Source organism: Mustela nivalis, assembly GCF_964662115.1.
Source record: "Mustela nivalis genome assembly, chromosome: 2".
Taxonomy (NCBI): domain Eukaryota; kingdom Metazoa; phylum Chordata; class Mammalia; order Carnivora; family Mustelidae; genus Mustela; species Mustela nivalis.
The window spans coordinates 8,343,504-8,361,737 of record NC_139021.1 but is presented as its reverse complement, the minus strand read 5'-3'; the positions used below and the strand labels follow the sequence as shown (position 1 = coordinate 8,361,737).

The following is an 18,234-nucleotide window of genomic DNA, read 5'->3' as shown; positions in this document are numbered from 1 at the left end:
GAAGGCATTCGCCCATCACTCCACTCACTCACCCAGTGATTTACACGTCAAGGTTTTTTTTTTTTTTTTTTTTTTTTCAATAAACACCTATCCTGTTCCATGCATGCAGCCAAGTACCAGAGACAGAAAGATGAGGAGACCATAGTTCCGACCCTCAAGAAGCTCAGCCTCGTGGAGAAAACAGACAGATAAACGAATAACTCAGGGTAATGTGACACGAGGATGGGAGTGATATTTGGGAGAGCTAAAGGAGGAATGACCAAGCCAGTAGGAGAAGAGCACGTGGGTTTTTAGTTGTTCTTCGCTCAAGGGAAATGCTGTGTGGCAAAAAGAAAAGGTTTGGAGAAAGTGTCTCTGAGGGGCGTCCGTGTGGCTCAGTCGGTTAAGCATCTGCCTTTGGCTCAGGTCATGATTCCGGGGTCCTGAGATCGAGTGCCGCATCATGGCCCCTGCCCCATGGGAAGCCTGCTTCTCCCTCTGCCTCTGCCTCCCTCTCTCTCTCTGTATCTCATGAATAAATAAAAAAAATATTTTTTTTAAAAAAGAAAATATCTCTGAGGAAGAGGATAGGGGAAAATGTAACTAGTGAACATGAGAGATCAGGGCTAGGAAGCACAACCAGGCCGAGGCCGGGTGGGAGAAGGCTCTGGAAGACCCCACCTGAAGCGTAAAAACAGAGACCCCCAGTTGAGCTCTTAACTACGTCCCACACACTGAGGGATATACTGACGCACGTTTCCTCACAAAATCCCTGAGGTGGTCTCAATGACTAGTCCCGCTTTATGGAGGAGCCACCCGGGGCCTGGACGCGTTCTGTCCAGCTCCGCAGTCCTCATCTCAGCCCCTGGGGCAGGTGCAGAGAGTAACGGCCCCCACCGGCTTGGGCCACCTCAGCAACATGGCTTTGCTCTGCCTCCCCACAGGGACTGAGGTCCACTTCTCCACCCTCTGAATCTGAACTTGGCCACATAACCTGCTTTGGCCAGTGGGTCAATAACAAAAGACACAAATAAAAGCTTCGACAATGCTTAGGCACAGAATATCCTCCTTTCTCGAGCCTGGAATCTTCTGCAGCCGCATCACTGCAGCTAAGCTGGTCCCCAGGAGGCACGGGCCACACCCCTGAGCCCCAGCCATGCTTCCCAGACACAAGAAGTGTCCGATCAACCCAGAGAATCAGGAGAAATAATGAACGCTTGTTATTGAAGGCACTAAGGCCCGGAGCTACCTGTTATGCAGTGAAAGCTCACTGATATCACCACCAAGGAATCCTTACATGGCCAACAATGGTGATAAAACACAATAAACTTGCAACCTAGAAAGATCTTCCAGGAGCTGATGATAGCCCTGAGATGTGGAGAGCCAGGACCGAGGTGGGGTGGCTGTGGATGGCGGAGAGATGGAAGATTCAAGAGCTATTTTATTGTATTTAAATATTTTACTTATTTATTTGAGAGAGAGAGACAGAGAGAGCAGAAGCAGGGGGAGCAGCAGGCAGAGGGAGAAGCAGGCTCCCCGCTGAGCAGGGAGCCCGGTGCTGGACTCGATCCCAGGACCCTGGATCATGACCTGAGCTGACGGCAGACGCTTCACTGACTGAGCCACCCAGGCGTCCCTCAAGAGCTATTTTAGATATAAAATCAACAGGATTTAGTTACAGACTGACCCAAGATTTGTCTAAGGTGCCTGGTGTCGACAATAAATAGATTCTATTTGGAGCTCGCCGGCAGGTGGGGGTGCAGGATGTTTCCACAGGAGACACACAACGTGACCTGAGCTGGAGAAGTCAGGGCTCAGTGTCACGGCAAAGGCAAGCTCCCGAATGAAACTTTCTTTTCAGTCCCTGACATCTGAAAGAAGAATTAAGGTGGAGTGCTCACTGCCCCAGCCTCGGACCTGCCGTCACCTCCTCTGAGGCCAGCGTCTGCTCGTAGCAGCCCGCGGAGGGACCCTTGTAAGCTGTAACCCAGACCTCCCTCCCTCCCCTCCCCACTCACACTGTCCCCTTTCCCTGTGCACTGCCTCCTCACGCATTAGATTTCACTAGTGATGGCCCTTCCCAGGGACATCTTCACGGACTGCCCAGAGGAGGCCAGGCAGCGTCACTGCCCAGGATTCCTTGCACTCCCAGAGAGCAGGTGTCACCGGCCTGATAGCCACCTGGGAGCACAAGGGTGCCTGTCCCACACCGCATGCTGCCACCACACTGCCTGCTGCGCACCGCCGGCCACGTGGGAGAAAGTCAGTTTCTAGCTCCTGAATGAGAGAATGAACAAAACAATCCGTTCACCTATCACTCGTCCCAGATGTTTCCTTCCACCTGCTCCGTTCCACACGCCAAGCCGAGTCACCACCTTCCCTTCAGCTGCCCAAGGCTTCCTGTATGTCTCTCCGTCCCTCTGCGCTGGGATTCCCAGCCCCGACTGGCACACTGGCAACTAGGGGACTTCCACAAGCTAGAACCGTTCCCCAGGTGTCACCCACCCTCCAGGCTCTGGTGCCCTGGCTCCTGACACAAAGCTGGGGTGCTAAATACACAGAAAACATACTTATCTCATATTCCGTATCTGCTTAACGATCTACCGAGACCCTCCTTGGCTTTTATGTTTTTTTTCTTTTTCTTAAGATTTTATTTATTTATTTGCGAGAGAGAGAGAGAGAGACAGCACAAGCAGGAAGAAGAGGGAGAAGCAGATTACCTTCTGAGCAGGGAGCCTGACCCCCAGGACCCTGAGACCATGACCTGAGCCAAAGGCCAAAGCTTAACTGACTGAGCCACTCAGATGCCCCTGCCTTTTGCTTTTTAACCTGCACCCTGAAAGTTTCTTCTGGAATGTGACCCCGCGGCTCTCTTCCCACGCTCTGCTATCTTGCCCGGTCTCCCTGGATCCCACCTGCTTCCCCCACCTCCCCCTCCCCCTGGGCATTGACCCCTTCCTTTCTATCCGGAGGACTGGCAGCCACCAGGTACTGGTCCAGGCCCCCAGCAGCCAACTGCTGGGCTAAACCAGGAGACTAAGCCACAGGAAACACGTCCACCAGCTCTACCTACCGCACAGGAGGTGAGGGCCCATAAGCCACTCCTTCGCCCCTAACAGAACGTCACCATCGGCAGCCCCTGCACCATCATGCATGAGAACGTGATAAATCTCCTGAGAGAGGCTGTTCTCCGATTTGGGTTCTTTGGGGAGCAGAGCAGAGGACCGGACCCGAAATTCCTCACCACTTCTACATTGCTTAAGAAATCCCGGCCTTTCCCTCTGCTTGAGAAGCGATCATCTGGAGAATTGTGAACGCAGGGCCCCGCTGAATAATAGTGCTGCCCCTTCAATACAAGGACGTCTCCTCTCAGAGGCCTGTGGCCACGTATTATCTTGAAACAGGGTGCCCCGCGGCTGCTGTGTCGACCAGGAGACACTGTGTAAGCCAGGATGTGTGACGGCAAACAGTCTTCCTCGGAGTCTGAGTTGGCTCCTTGTTAACACAGGCACCGTTCCGGCTTCAACTATTTTGCAAGGTGTACCGAACAAAAGTGGACAAAACCAACATGGGATCACTTAAAAACAAAAAAAGCAAAGTAAAACTAGTAGTAGAAATTGGGGCAGATACCACTTTAAAGGGCTGGCTGGCACTTTCCCAAACTAAGCCCTTTGTCCTCAAAATCTCTGCTCTTCTTCACAGTGATGTGACGCCAGCTGTCATGTGTATCATTTTGCGGATGAGCAAGTGGAGGCTTGAGGAGGGTAAGCAACTTGCTCAAGGTCACGGTCAAGATCGGAGCCTTGGATGATAAACCAATTCCTCCCAGGACGAGTGCAGTGTACTTCACATGGGCGCTCACTGAGCCCCTCTGCGGTGCCCTGCCCTGGTGGGACAACAGCACACTCTCAGGGGTCAGCTGGCGAGGAGCCCACCGTGTGGGGAGGGGTGCGGGCACACGAGCCAGCAGCTGCACCACCCTGTGCAGGGGTCAGGGCGGAGACGGTCAGCACACAGGTGGGTGGTTTCTTAATCTGAATTCCTGTCCAGAACACAGTGATCTCGGAGAGTGAGCTCAGCACGGAGACTGTCTGGCAGATCTGTCTGCGGAGGGGACAGGTGGCCCAGATGTAGGCAGGTGCAGGGGCCAATCAGAACCCGGTGGTGAGATGACCCAGAAACACCTGGAGTAGGAGCCGGCATGCCTGGAGCAGGGCTGCTGGCCAGGCTCGGTGAGGGGCGCAGGGCGGGGGAGCCCCGGTGCTGGGGCTGACGGAGGGTGCAGGGCCTGAGCGGCCCCTTCTTGATGGGGCTGCATCTCCCCTTCTGGCCCCGACAGCTGAGGGGAAACACGCCAGACGGGGCAGGGAGCACAGCCGCTTGCTGGTGGGAACAGTCCTCCGACGCGGACCCGCCCCCACCAGGAGGGCTTCAACTGGGAGCAGCCCTCGGAGTGAGGGGGTTTCTGAACGCGGAGGGCAGGTGCTTCTCTGGGAGAGGTTATCACTACCAAGGGCGAATGGATGAGCGCACAAGGACGCCAGCCTGGAGCTAAGCATCTCGTGCACCTGACTTCACGCAGCCTTTGCAGCAGTCCTCTGGTGGGGGCAGATCCCCATTTCACAGATGTGCAAACTGCGGCTCTGCAAGAGTCGGGTCTTCTGCCCAAGGCCACGGGCAGAAGACTGAAAGCTGCCGAGGAGCTGTTCAAAGCCAGGGCCACCTCCTACAAGTCCACAGCCATTTTCCTCCTTCTCCAGCCTGACTGGGCCCTAGAAGGTCTTCAGTCCGTGTTCCCTCGCGCACACACCCCCCCACAGATCCACGAGTGGGGGGCGGCGCAGTTTACTGGTTTGTATCTGTGCTCTGAGTTCCCAGCTCTTTCCAAGCGGCTTCAGCTTTGGGTTCCCAGCACCGAGCGTGGTCAGCTCTCAGAGCCCAGAGAGACAAAGACATGGGTGCTGCTCACATGGGGGACACCCCGACATGGCTGGTGATCTCCCCCACATGTCCCAGTTGCGGGGCTCGGGCCACTTTCTCCTGGCCGCTGCCAGCCTCCATACGCTGGGGTTCCTCCCACGTGGGTCTGGCTGAACCCCTCCTACGGGGAGACCTGCGCCGCCCCTCATTACTGAAACAATGCAGGCCATGCAGGGCTCCCAAACCGCAGCCTTGGCCATTTCCTCTCTTGACACCCCCTTCCTCTGAGCACATGACAGGGAGGGGCCCGGTTCCATCTCAGGGTTCCTCCAGAGAGGGCACTGGGCCTCTCTACCCTGACCGCCACTGTCACCAGGTCTTTCATCAGGAAGACTGTCTGTTCTCTGGGGCTCCCCCCTCATCCTCTCCTGTTTTATTTCTCTCAACTCCCAACCAGAATACTGGATGGTTTTACCCCAGAGCACAAGTGGGGAGACTGAGGCTCTGACATGGAAGTCACCTGCCCCAGTCCCACAGCTGCCCCAGAGCCCATGTTCTGCGGGCCCTGCCCTCCCCCTCTGCCCCCAGGCCTTCCCTGCTGGGGAAACGGAACGTGCCTTCAGAGCAGGGAGACGCAGGTCTCTGGGCTGCCTCCGCCTCCTCCGGGCCCCACGGGTTCCTCGGTGCTGCCCAGAACCACACACAGAGCTGGGAGGAACGGGGAACCGCGACGCGCGGGTTTGTTTGCCAGGCAAGCACAGGCCTAATTCCGGAGGCCTGACTAGGGACTTTCGAACAAGATTCTGTGGATGAGAGGGAGGAGGGAAGCTTGTGCTGAACAAGGAAAACCTGGAGCCAGAGGGCAGGGCTGGCCTCACACAAAATCTGTCCATGCCCAACGTGACCTGGGACACCACCCTGAACCGTCCTATTTATAGTCCTTTGAAATATGGCTTGGGAAGGGGGGACTTTGTTCTTTTGGCTTCTTATCTGATTCTCAAGAACAAAGGGGAGGGAGGTGTAGGAGGGAGGCTCTGACCAGCTGTTGGTGTGGGCAGTGGGAGCAGACACACTGGACCCAGGAAACTTCTGGCCCATGTGCCCATGGGGAGACAGTCGTGGTGGGGTGGGAGGGGTCGTCCCAGCCCCCGACTCGACCCAACCTGGGGGACCTTAGGTCAAACGGCCAATGCCAATGAGCTTCGGTTTTCCCAACTGTCAAAACACCAATAAGAGGAATGACCACAGAGCCCTGTTGAGGTTAAAGGAGTCCAAAACGTCCAGGACATGGTATTTCCTGGGCAGAAACTCAGGAAGGAGAAAAGGGCAGACAGCAGCCAGAATTCACAAAACCCAGCGCGGGCTTGCTCGGAGGGAGGTCTGCAGGAGCCTGGGGGCACCGGTGGTCTGGGACGTGGGGGTGTAAGAGCCCACCAGCAGCCCGGTGCAGGGGTCTGTGGGAGACCCAGCCGCTGGGGTCCCTGGCTGCCGGCCTGGGCAGGGAGCGGGCGTCTCGCTCTCTAGGACATCCTGAGCTTCCCAAGCCGAGAGGAAACCCAGCGGGGAGGCAGGGCTTGGCAGCTTGAAACTGCGGGCTGGCTTCCAGCCCTGGCTCTGCCTATTAACGGGCTGAGGAACCGCACAGGTCGGGCCTCTGTCTGAGCCGTCTGCTCAGCTATGAAACAGGGGGCAGGGAATACCCACAATGCCTTGTCCTAGGTGTGCTCACCTGACCCTAGGGTCCAGTGGGCACATCACAGCCCAGCCCACGCTTTCAGCCTTAAATTCAGATATCCCCGAAAGTTGCACCCTACCACCTTCTCCGGGAAGCCCTCCATGGTTGGAAGCTCTGTGTAAGGAAGAGCTGCCTCATCCACAGAGGTGTCCAGAGGACAAAGGGTCACTGTGTGGGGCACAGATCTAGTGATCAAGTGGACAGAAAAACCACCACATAGGAGAGTGCAAGTGAGGAGCCAATTCATGGGAGATCAAGCAAGAGGCCTCTAACCGTGCATGATGTTGCAGATGATGGGAGCACGCACTTAGAAAGCCCTTAGGGTGGACACCCTGCAGGGCACAGAGAGGTAAAGCAGCTCCCTCAAGGTCACACAGCTAAGGAGGGGCAGAGCCAGTGTTTTTTATTGGGCAAATCAATGAGTGAGTCAGAGAATGAATAATTGAAATCTTGGACTAGGGGAAGGTTGAAACAAGGGCACCGCTAAGCCTCTTTGCAAATGCTGGGATTCTACGATTCTTTCTTGTTTCGTGCTCTGCAAATACGCCACCTCTGTCACTTGGTTATCATTCAGTCTACTCACACACCCCTTCCCTCCACCCACTCCTGTAAAGGTCACAGCTTTTGACACCACGGCCCCCCACTCAGAGAATAAGAGAAACTTCCTTTACTTCATCCCCGGAGCAGGTCCGCAAGGAGGCAGACATACTCATACCCAAAACTGTTGTTTGGTTTGGGAGAGACATTGGCTTAATTTTTCTAATCCTAGAGTTCCCAGATCGGTTTTCTTCGGCTCAGTTTGTTCCCGGCCACAGGTAGAGAAGGAAAACTAACAGCAGACCTTCTGTTGGCACGAATTCTTCAAACAACTCTGAGAGGCTTGTTTTTCATTTGAAATTTCTCTTAGGCGGTGGTGCATGATCTCACGGGCTTCTCAAGTCCTCTTTTGATTTAATTTCCTTTTTCACCAAAAGACTGAGGTTTGAAATTTCAGATTTTTGCTTTAGGAACGACCAGGAATACTGCCCTACCACCCCCCCCCAACAAGGACATTCTTGTTTGTGGTAGCGCCTATGTTTCCCAAGCAACCGTCTTTCTTCATCACACTCTCCACCAGGTGGTAGGAAACAAACGGAGGGTTTCGGAGGGAGGGGAGGGGGTGATGGGTGAGCTTGGAGGTGGGTATTAGGGAGGGCACGTATTGCATGGAGCACTGGGTGTGGTGCATAAACAATGAATCTTGGAACACTAAAAAACTGAAATTAAAAAAAACCCACAAAAACCAAAAAACAGTGTTTTCAAGGAGGAACAACAAGCAGACCTTTCTCTCCATTGTGACGATGTTATTAAAAGGGAATTTTTCAATGTTGCCAGAGCAACTTTTACTCATCACTTTACTCGGAGCAGGCGCTGGAGGTGGGTGGGTTTACACGTCTGGTGACAAACAGACTGAGCCTTCCTGCTCACAGCCCTGTCTGTGCTCTGCGACTGGCTCCCAGCCCTTTCTCAATCCCCAGGCACCGTGGGGCTCTCTGAATTCCATGTATGACAACAACGCAGAGGGTGAGGGTTTCCAACCAGCAACACGGGGACTCCGCGCAGATTTAAACTCCCGTCAGACAGCCACGGGTTAGCTAAAGAAACCCATCCAACCAGCACAAGTGGGGAATATGGGAAGAGGCTTGGAGCCCCACCCGTGGACTGGGACGGATACCCGGTGTGATGTGTTCTCCATCCGCACCCCTTAGGGAAGCTGCCTCACCCTTCCCAGTCTCCCTGATGTAGAGATATGTGATGATCCCAGGAATTACATGGGTGGAGATCTGGTCGTTAGGAATTTGGGCTCTGCCAACTTTCTAGCTATGTGACTCGGGGCAAGTGGCTTCGCTTCTCTGAGCCTCAGTTTCCGCATCTGTAAAATGGGATTAGGGACAAAGTATGAGCAGCAATTTTATAGGGCTGTTATGGAGACTAGGAAAGTCCTATTAGAGGAAAGGTCAAGTCTGCTGATGGAAAGCACGCCTCCTGGCCCAGCCCCATGTGGAGATGCTGAGAGTAGACCCCAGCCACAGGTAACCCAAGATAGCCATCACTCTAGCCTCTACAGTTCAACTCTTGGGGTTTTCTAGGAAATCCACCAATGGAAAGGATATTCTTTGAACTCCGTGTCAAGGACAGAATGCACACAACCTCCCAGCTCCCTGCCAGTTCACCAGTTCACCTGCAAAAGACTTAGAAGCAAGACTCCCGGTTCCCAGGATCTGCCAGTTGTGTCTCTCCCTTTCTCTTTTAAATTCTGTTTCTGCCTTTATTCCTTGCCTTTGACTTCGCGTGCTTGCTGACTTCCTCACCTTAACAAGATTATTTTCATACAAAATAACTACAGGGTTGGGAAATCAACTAACCGAATGTCCATGTCCGAGTTATTTGTTGACAGCTTCTTTCGGGGGCTTCTGGGGTGATCTGCCTCCCTGGGCCCACACCCCTTCACCAGCAGAACCTTCCCTGGGCCCCTCCCCGCCAGGCCTCCCCTGGGGATGGAGCGATCTGACTTCCTAATACCAAAGCTGGTTCTCAGCCAAGTCGGCTTCTGGTTCCGGTTCATGCGGACCTACTCGAGGGGAACGGTAAACTGTAGGGACAGTTCAAGGTGAGAAGGTGGGGGCTGGGAGGGGTGAGCTGAAGAAGACGAATTGGAAGCATGGGCTTTTGCCCTCCCACTCAACAGAGACGTAATTTTGGGCACACAGAAGGAAAATCTGCATGCGGGGACCCTGTGATCTTGGGCTCGTCACTTCCACTGCAACATGGGGAAGACCCTCATCCTAGCCCAGCACTTGGACGAGCTGGAGTCCAAGCAGAGTCAGGGTTGCAGATGCCGATGGCTGTGAACGCCAACTCAGGGGTTTCCGTTCTCAGACCATGGACGGCTCTCTGAGGACATGACACTCAAGAAAGGCAAGGGGGGGGGGGACACAGCCCTTCGTCACCAGGCTAAGCCACTCGTGGGCTTTATTTTGGGCTCCAGTCGAGCCTTCCAAGGAAAGAGGTTTTCTTTTCTTCTTTCCTTTTCTTTCCTTTCCGCTGAGCCTTTTATCTCTGAAAAGGTAAATGCCCAATTAGATGGATTTTCATCTGTCATGTGGAGTTGTTTTAGGCTCTTTGAGCATGAAACAATATTTTGGAGTCATTCCACCCTCTCATTTAGAGAGGAAGCTGGGTTTGCTCTCGTTGTGGTTCTTCTTCTCTCTCTCTCTCTCTCTCTCTCTCTTTTTTTTTTTTTTTTTTTTTTTGGTTGAGTTTTTCTCAAGAGCCTTCTGCTAAGTAAATATTCATGAAGGGAATTTTTAGCCACTCTAGTTTGTTAGTTCAATGTGGACTCAAATGGATTTTTTTAAAATGTAGCATAATCTATCACAATGATATCTATTTGCGTTTTGAAGCTTTTGAAGGTAGCCGGTGAAATTCAAAGAAAGAATTTTCTTTGCAGACCCACATGGGGACCTACCCAAAGTCATCTGAAAAACCCCTTTTTTAATTCCGCCAATAATTTGGAATGTATGTTTTTTCCTTCTCGACTTCTCTGGATTACTGAGATTTTTAACTTATATTTCATATTCTTTTAAGGGCTCCTAGTTAGATAACTTTTACATATTTTAGAGGAGGAAGAAAAAGTACACACATACACACATGTACACAGACACACACACAAAGAGAGTCAGAAGAAATGGTCCAAACATCCCCAGGTATCTTTGGAAGGAAAAGCTTTTAAGATCAAAATATTCAAACAGTACTATCTGATTACGGAATAGGCCAGAAGGACAAGAGGGGGTACAGCCAGCCCCCACACCCCAAGTTGGAACCTTGGTCCTCTCGGGAAAAAAAGCTAATGTCTATTGAGTGACTCGTTCATTTTCCCCATCAACTGTACAGAGTATCATCCCCATGACAAAAGAGGAAACTGAGAGCCAGGGAAGGTAGGTGATAGGATCACTGAGCAGTAAGTGATAAGCCTCAGACTGCAAAACCTTAATACTGAAGTTTTCTGCTTCTCAAAGATGCTTCCTAAAATGTAAAGGTCTTTTTTTTCTTTTAATTTTTGAAGATTTTTTTATTCATTTGGGGTGGAGGAAGCACTAACGGGGAAGGGGCAGAGGCAGAGGGAGAAACAGACTCCCCGCTGAGCAGGGAGCCTGGTGATGCAGGACCCAGGAGCAGGACCTGAGCCAAAGGCAGAAGCTGAACCGACTGGGCCAACCCGGTGCGCTGAAAACATAAAGGTCTCAGTAATAGCATCTTCCTCTTGATTCTTGCATCTTACTAGGGGAACAGAACACAAGGGTTCAAACTTGGGCTCTGACCAGTGGTGTGGCCCTGAGCAAGGGAGCTCCTTCCCACCTCCAGCTCTGTTCTTCCAGGATCCTGGGACCAGCCAGGCCCCTGGCTGCTGAAGGATCAAACGAGATGACAGGTGAGTGCAAGGTGAGTGCAGACCTGTCCAGCTGCTGAGAGACTCCAGCAAAGGAACTCCCTGGCTTCGGGCAGCTGGGTGAGTGAGTGCAGCTCTTGGTGGCACAGGATAGTGAAAAGCAGGCAGGACACAGCAAGGGGGCAGCCTATCCTTAGGGCTGTTACCTGCCAGGCTGAGGACAGAGGCTTTCCTCAGAGGCTTTGATGAGCTCTGATTGCCACCCTCCTGGTTCCCCCTACCCATCCCTCCATCTGCCTCATGGGGGCTTTGGTGGTTGAGGGTGGGAACCTGCTCAGGTCCTGCTACATTCCTGGCTGCTCTGGAGACATTCCCTTTTTTAAAATCTCTGCTCCATTTGTTTCCTCCCAGAACCCGGAATGAGTCAATTTTTTAAAATACTTGCCCCTGTTCTGGGCATACCCTAAATACTTAATAAAAATTAGAAGCTCCTGAATTTATTACCAATGAGGCAGGTTCATGGCTTCATCCTTTGGGCCCCTCCCAACCCCCCCTGGGCAGGGTGGGAATTGTAAGGTGCCATCTACCAACTGAGGAAACGGGAGATTCTGAAGAAGTTCAGGGACTTGAGGGACACAGCCAAGGTCCTTGGCCAGGAGCAGGCGGAGTGGGACAGGACCAGGAGCGAGGAGTTCGGAGTCCGAGGCCAGTGGTAGCCCTGCCTGGATCCACTGGACTCAGAAGGAAGTATCCTGACCCCAGCGACTTATCTGACAGTCTTTCCAGTGTAAACCATGATAGATGGTTCCTGACTATAGATATAGATATAGATATAGATATAGATTGAAGTTCATGTAGATAGCAGTATTCCAATGCCAATGTCTTATCTAACACTTGTCCCAGTGTAAACCATGATAGATAGTTCCCTCCTAGTGCCTCCAACTTGGTCACAGATCACACCTGTTACTCAGTCAACAAGACCATGCAGGAGGGGCCCGGGGCATGCCGCACCCTCACCTGTGTACTCCCCTCAGAACCCAGACATCTCTGTTCCTAGTAATTCCCTGTGCTGTGCCCTAGAGATAACCTTTGAGTTTCTTTATCAATCCTCAGCAATGAGAAAAGCAAGCTGTACTCTAATCCCGTCATTAGGCTCTTTCCAGTGGGGGTTATTGACAACCATTTAACATTAACACCAGCCTTGTATGTCAAGTGGAAGGATTCTAGAACATTCCACCTTCTGTCAACTTCTCTATTTCTCACATGCTCTGTTTGGATACCGTGCCTCGAGCATTGAGCACTTTCCATGCCAACTCTCCTGCACAGGCTCTTAGCTTGGGCTATGAGGAGGCCCCTCCAGGGGCAGGCTCCTGAGCAGGATCTTTGATCCTCACTGAGCATCCAGAGAAAATGACCCACTGGCACTTCAGCCCCAGCCCCAGAGGTGCAAGGCTTGCTGAGCTCACACAGTAAGATGCAGTCCTGTGCCTGAAAACTTGGGCACTGTCCCCGCACACGCTGCCCGCCATCCTTTAACCCCATCTCCCGAGACGGCCATTTAAATCTGAGATCAAGCATAAGAACAAGCATTAGAGATAAAGCACCAAATTTTATTTTTCTTAAAGCATAGCAAAGCAGGTAGTCTCTATCGTACATGCTATCACTGTGATGCCCATGACCCTGGGAAGATCCCAATTCAAGGTCCTGTACTCTGGCTGAGAACCATGAAGAACAGACAGACCTATGCCTGGTCTGTTATTTTATTTTACTTTATTTTTCTGGGGCACGTGGAGCATACACCATTTTAATTAGATACCGGTTCAGTGCATGGAAGAAAATACCTTTGCTTTCGAAAGTCTGGTTCTCCTAGGTATTCAGACTCTACCTTCTCAGTGAGTCCTCCTGTGGGTCTCATGAGGCAAATAAATCCGTTCCCTTCTCTGTCCTAGCCTCTCACTGCACACGCACGTGTTCCACCTGTACAAACCACTGCAACATACTCTTCACGCCCCTGGGTGCCTCTGCAGCACATGGTGACGTCTGGGGGCAGGCAGGGGTCAGGGGTTGGGGGGAAGGATGGATCACATGTTCTTTCAACCCTGTATTTTCAGCATCTTGCATGATGACCAGAACATAATTAATACCTAATAAATATTGGTTCAACTGAAATGAAAATAAAGAAACCAATAACAAGACCCAAGAAACCATAAAACCCCAGGACTCCCAAGGAATGCTGGTTTCCAATGAGGAAACTGAGATGTAAACCTGCAGAAAAGAATATGGGTGTGGGGAGGGCAAACAGAGAGGGCTCACCTAGTTGGGAGCTTAGGAGAGCGGGGAGTGTTCCAGGTTAGCTCTGTCACCCAGTGTCCCATGATTTTCCCTCTTGGCCTCAGTATTGTTTTCATTAATATGAAAGATTGAATAAAATGATTTCTATGAAAATTTTCAGCTCCTGGAGTGGGAGTAAAATTAGTCCTAGTGAGGGCATCAAAGCTCTTCTTGGCCACATGCATCACTGGGAGTCTCCACAAACATCACCTCAGCTCTGCCCAAGTTCAGAACCCAGACTCTGAAACTTCTGGGCCAACTCAATGTCCAGTGCTGAGAATTGCCAGTGAATGACTTCACTGATTGGGCGAGGGCTCTGGAGTCTGGAGCACTCTCTGTAAGGGAAGGGAGGAGGCCCCGCATGGATGGCCCTGTTTCTGTGACACCAGGAATATCTGGACGGTTCTGAGGATGGAGCTGGAGCAAAAGCAAGCAGGGTGCAGGCTGCCTTCATGAAGAAAGGCTTTAATGGCCCCAAGGCCATGTCAGCAGAACTGCAAACCTCTCATTTTGCAGAGAGTGAAACTGAGACCAGAGCCTGGAACAGTGTGGGTGCCAAGTTACAAAGCATTTGAGTGCTGGCCCTAGGGGACTAGAGCAGGCTTCCTCTGGGGCCCAAGGCTGGTCTTGTGTGCCCAAATTAGAGGAGAGAGCTTTCAGATCCTTGGGTCTGCAAGGGGGGTATGAAGTTTCCACACATGCTCCACAACTGAACAAAGTGCCTGTGAAACTTATTCCAGAATTTTCTGTGACTGGGCCAAGCAACAACTCCAGTGGCCAGTTGGGTCCGTCCTTGGTGCATATAGGATTTACTGTGAAGCAGGATAAGGAGATGACTGGTAGGTTCTTTTCTTTTCTTTTCTTTTCCTCTTCTTTTTTTTTTTTTTTTTTTTTTTTACTTTGGTTGCTTTACATGGTGTGGGAGGGAGCCTGGAGAGAGGGTTAGGGTTTAGCTCCCGTAAGACAAAAAGCCCTGTCCAAATATAACTTTTCTGAGTCAGCAACCACAAAGTAAGGGACTCAAGCAAGGTGAACTGACCGGGTGATTCAAAGAAGCCCTTTCCTGGGGGTTGGGGAGGGAGGGCTGCTGAGAGTTTGCTTCCAGAAGCTATCCTAGCCTGGGGGGCTGCTTGGTGCAGAGGGCCACAGAGACCCACCTGGCACAAAGCCATACAGACCCCTGAAGCTCCAGGACCCAAAAGGATCCCTCAAGGCCAGAACCACAGATGGATCCAGCCCTCATACCTTGGGGACCAAAGGCTCCAGATAGCCAATTCTGTGGAGGTCCCCGACTTCAGCAGGGTGCTGGTAAACCCAGCTGGGGGAATGGCCAGTCTGTGCCTCCAAGAGGGAACCCAGCCCTGAGGTCAGCGAGAAGGCTGGTCAGAAGTCAGCCTCCTCAGCTGCTGAGGCAGAGCCTGGAGCAACAGAATCCACGCCCCCAGAGAGCCCTTGGCCCTCACTGCTGGCAACACTTCCTGTTTCCATTCTCAGGGCAGCATTCAAGAGGCACCCTGTGGCCTGCCAACCCAGTAAGGTGGGAGCAAGAGCCTGCTTCTGTCCAGGGGTAAAGCCTGGATGGTAAATGCGGGACTGGGAGAAGGCAGAGGCGGCACATTTCCAGGCTCGTGGGGTCGTCCAAAGACAGAGGAGGGAGCCCCCTACTCATTCTGTTATTTATTTATTCAGCAAAAACAAATTCTTTGTAAGATGAGATTCCCTTTCCCAGATTTGAAGTCAAAGGTCACGCGGACATGCACGTGGAGGGTGAGTGTGTAAACGTGCATATCCCTACATGCACACACATTCACACAATTACATGTAACACTCTGTGCCACACATCTGGAAGGTAACAATAAGGACCCGGTTTTACAGACACCGAAACTGAGATTCAGAGAGTTCGAGTCCGCTGCGGGAACATCAGAGAGGGAGACGGTGGGAGACCCGGATCTGGGCAAGGGCGGCGGAGGCTGGAATGGTGAACTCTGGTGGGTATTTTTAGTCCACCACGGGATTTCAGAACACGTCCGGGCCGCGGTGTCTGGGGCAGGAGGGGAAGGTGCAGGATCTTGAGAGAGACCAGACACCCTGCCTCTGGGGCCCCCTCCCCACCTCCGAGCCAAGCGGCAGTTTCCAAAACAGCCGGCAGGGGGCAGTGCTCCTTGCCTTTTGCGAAAGTCCCGGCACCCCAACGCAGCTCCCGGGGGCAAGACCACCAGGCGACTCCGCCCTCAGCTTCTAAGAAAGCGCAGCTTTGAACCCCGCACGTAGTAGGTGCGCAAGGCACGTCTAGAAACCTGAAGGTCTGGATTAGGTGGATGAACATGGATTCCGTAGAGGCAGTAGGGAGGACAAGGAGAGAAGGGGCCGTCCGGCCCCTGCCTGCGCGTTTCATCCACAGGCCTTTGCCAACAGCCTTTACCTACTGTGTGTCAGGCGCGGCGGCGACGACTCCTGGACAACCTAATTCCCTGCTAATCTCGCTCCCCCCGCGCTCCCCCCTCCCCGCCCCAACACACACACTCGGCCTCAGAGCAGGGGTGGGCGCTCGCTGTCTCCCTGGGGGACCATCTCAGCCCAAATCTGCGGGGCCTGCGAGGAGGGTGAGTCAGAAGAGGCGAGGAGTCCCCAGAGGTGGGCACGTGAAAGCCAGGGGGATGCCTGAGGCGGCCCCGGGGCAAGGGGGTCACTGCCCTCAGAGACGGGGCTGTCTCCGGCTGCGGGACACGCAGAGCCCGCGAGACGCAGTGACCCGCCCAGCCCCCACCACCCGCTCACTTCTGGGCGCGCACGTGTCCACCCGCCGAGCGCCCCCAGCAAGCCCCGCGAGCGGCCGGCGCTGGCCAGGACCTTCGGGCGGCAGGCTGGAGGGACTCCCGGCCCCGCCGCCGCGCAGAACCCAGACTCTGCAGACGCCGTTCCCCAGACACCGGGCCTGGGGCAAGGAGAAGGCAGACCGGGCGCAGTCTCAACCCCCATCTCAAGTTCAGCCGCACTTCCTCCCGCAAGGTCACGCTCAAACACACTCACGCTGGGCAAAAGGAGGAGCTCAAAGTTGCGCCACGGTCCCGATTCCGAATCTAGCGGTGGTCCCATCCGGGGGCTCTGCCCCAGAGCAGCGGCCGCCCGCCCCCGCGCTCTGGCAAAGAGCGGCCCCTGCCCCACGCGGGTCACACACCCGAGAAACGCAGACAAGTTGCTAACTTTTGTCAGATTATTCGCTGCAGCTGCGGCGCCTAACGGGGTTGGGGCGAACTCAAGAGTTTCCAGTTGCCACCAGCACCACCCCCGCCCCGCTGCCCTGCGCCCACCCAACCCCTCCCTGCCCAGCGCGCCACGTCCAGCTACCGCGCCAACTTCTCCACCGTCTCCGGAGCAACGTGGGCCGGCGGCGTCCCCGGGGGCGATGGCCACCTCCCGGATGTGCTCCTGCTCGCAGCGGATTTGGAGGCTCGATCGCAACACCGTCCCGCTGCCGCTGCACCCGATCACCCGCAGCCTCCTCGCGCCCCCGCGCCCCTCGCTCCCACTCGGAGGCGCCGGAGCGGGCCGCCCAGAAGAGACCCATCCCAGCCGCGGCCCCGCTGGCCGCTTCGCCCTCTGGCGGCCCCGACCCGGGAGATTCCAGCCTGGCGCCGGTGCAGTGCCACCCCGGGGACCGCTGCCCCGGACCGGCGCAGGCTCCCCGCTGAGGTCCCAGCAGCTCTTCTAATAACGGCTGAAGATCCCGGCTGAAGATCAACCAGCTGGGGCCTCCTCCCTCTCCCAAAGACCCCAGTGACGCCGTGGCTGGGGAAGGGGTCTCCCTACGTCTGTCTTCCTCCAGGCGCCGGGGGTCTTCAGTCCCACTTCCACTGTCACAGCCTCCTAGACCCCTCCCGACCACTTCTGTTCCCGGCTCCGGGCAATCACCCCTCCACTCGGAGAACACACTCGAAACTGCCCGAGCCCCAACTCCGCACCCCGGCAGCGCTGGGCTCGGCGCGCTCACTCACCGCAGCTGAAGACACGCGGGAGTTTCCGCGGCTTTGGGGATGAGGGGCTCCGAGGAGAATAAGAGGGGGGTGTCCCGAACACTCGACCCCCTTCCAGCTCACAGCGCTCCGTCGTCCTCCTCTTCCTCCTCCCTCTGGTCTTTGTCTTTGCAAAGTGTCGAAACTGTCTGGCATAGTGGAGCTCCGCCGGCAGAGGCTGGAGCCGGGGAAGCGGGGAAGCGGGTGAGGATGGGAGCGGTCTCGGGAACACCTTCCCCCGGGTGTAACGGGAGGGGCGGGCGGGCGGCCGGGGAGGGGCCGCTTCCCTGACCGGCCGGGGCCGGGAGCGGGGCGCGCCGGAGGGGGGCGGGCGCCTCGGCGGCGCGCGGCCCTCCCCTTCCTCCGCCCAGCGCCCGCCCCCCGGGCCCGCGCTCCCCCCGCGCCCCCTCCGCCCGCTCTCGGCTCGGCTTTCCGCTCGCTCTGGGCTTCCAGCGAGCTCCGGAGCCACGTGGACCGCAGCCGGCTAGCGGAGGCCAGGCTGGGGAGACGCCGGAGGCGGCGCGGGGACAGGATCGCCGCCCAGAGAGGGCTCTGCAGGGACAGCTCCGCCACTCTCCGCGGCGAGGCCGCCGCCCACAGGCTGGCGAGACAAGGGAAGAGCCGCCGGGGGACCTGTGGGGTCAGCCCCGGGGAGGAGGCGACGGGCGCCCACCGAGAGGACGTGGCGGTGCCCCCGAAGAGCCCGAGAGGGGCGCGCACCGTAGCAAGAAGAGGCCGATCCCCCGCTGGCGACCGGGCAAAGCCGCCGACTTCCTCTAAGGGCGCGGGACTCGAGGTGGGATTCGGGGAGGGGAGGACCGCGGCGG

General features: G+C 54.9%; 1 protein-coding gene across 6 annotated transcripts in view; it reads right to left on the bottom strand.

Annotated features, from left to right (window-relative positions):
* The window catches only part of ST3GAL1 (ST3 beta-galactoside alpha-2,3-sialyltransferase 1), an 88,867-nt gene extending 71,103 nt beyond the window's left edge, over positions 1-17,764 (bottom strand). For 2 of the 6 annotated variants that reach the window (XM_082719598.1, XM_082719604.1), the window contains exon 1: positions 16,425-16,678. The gene's annotated coding sequence lies outside the window, so the exon portion shown is untranslated. Of the gene's footprint in view, positions 1-16,424; positions 16,679-16,742; positions 16,985-17,389 lie in introns of those variants that run through there. The other 4 variants (XM_082719597.1, XM_082719600.1, XM_082719599.1 and 1 more) reach the window with 4 other exon arrangements.
* Between the last annotated feature and the right edge of the window lie 470 nt (positions 17,765-18,234).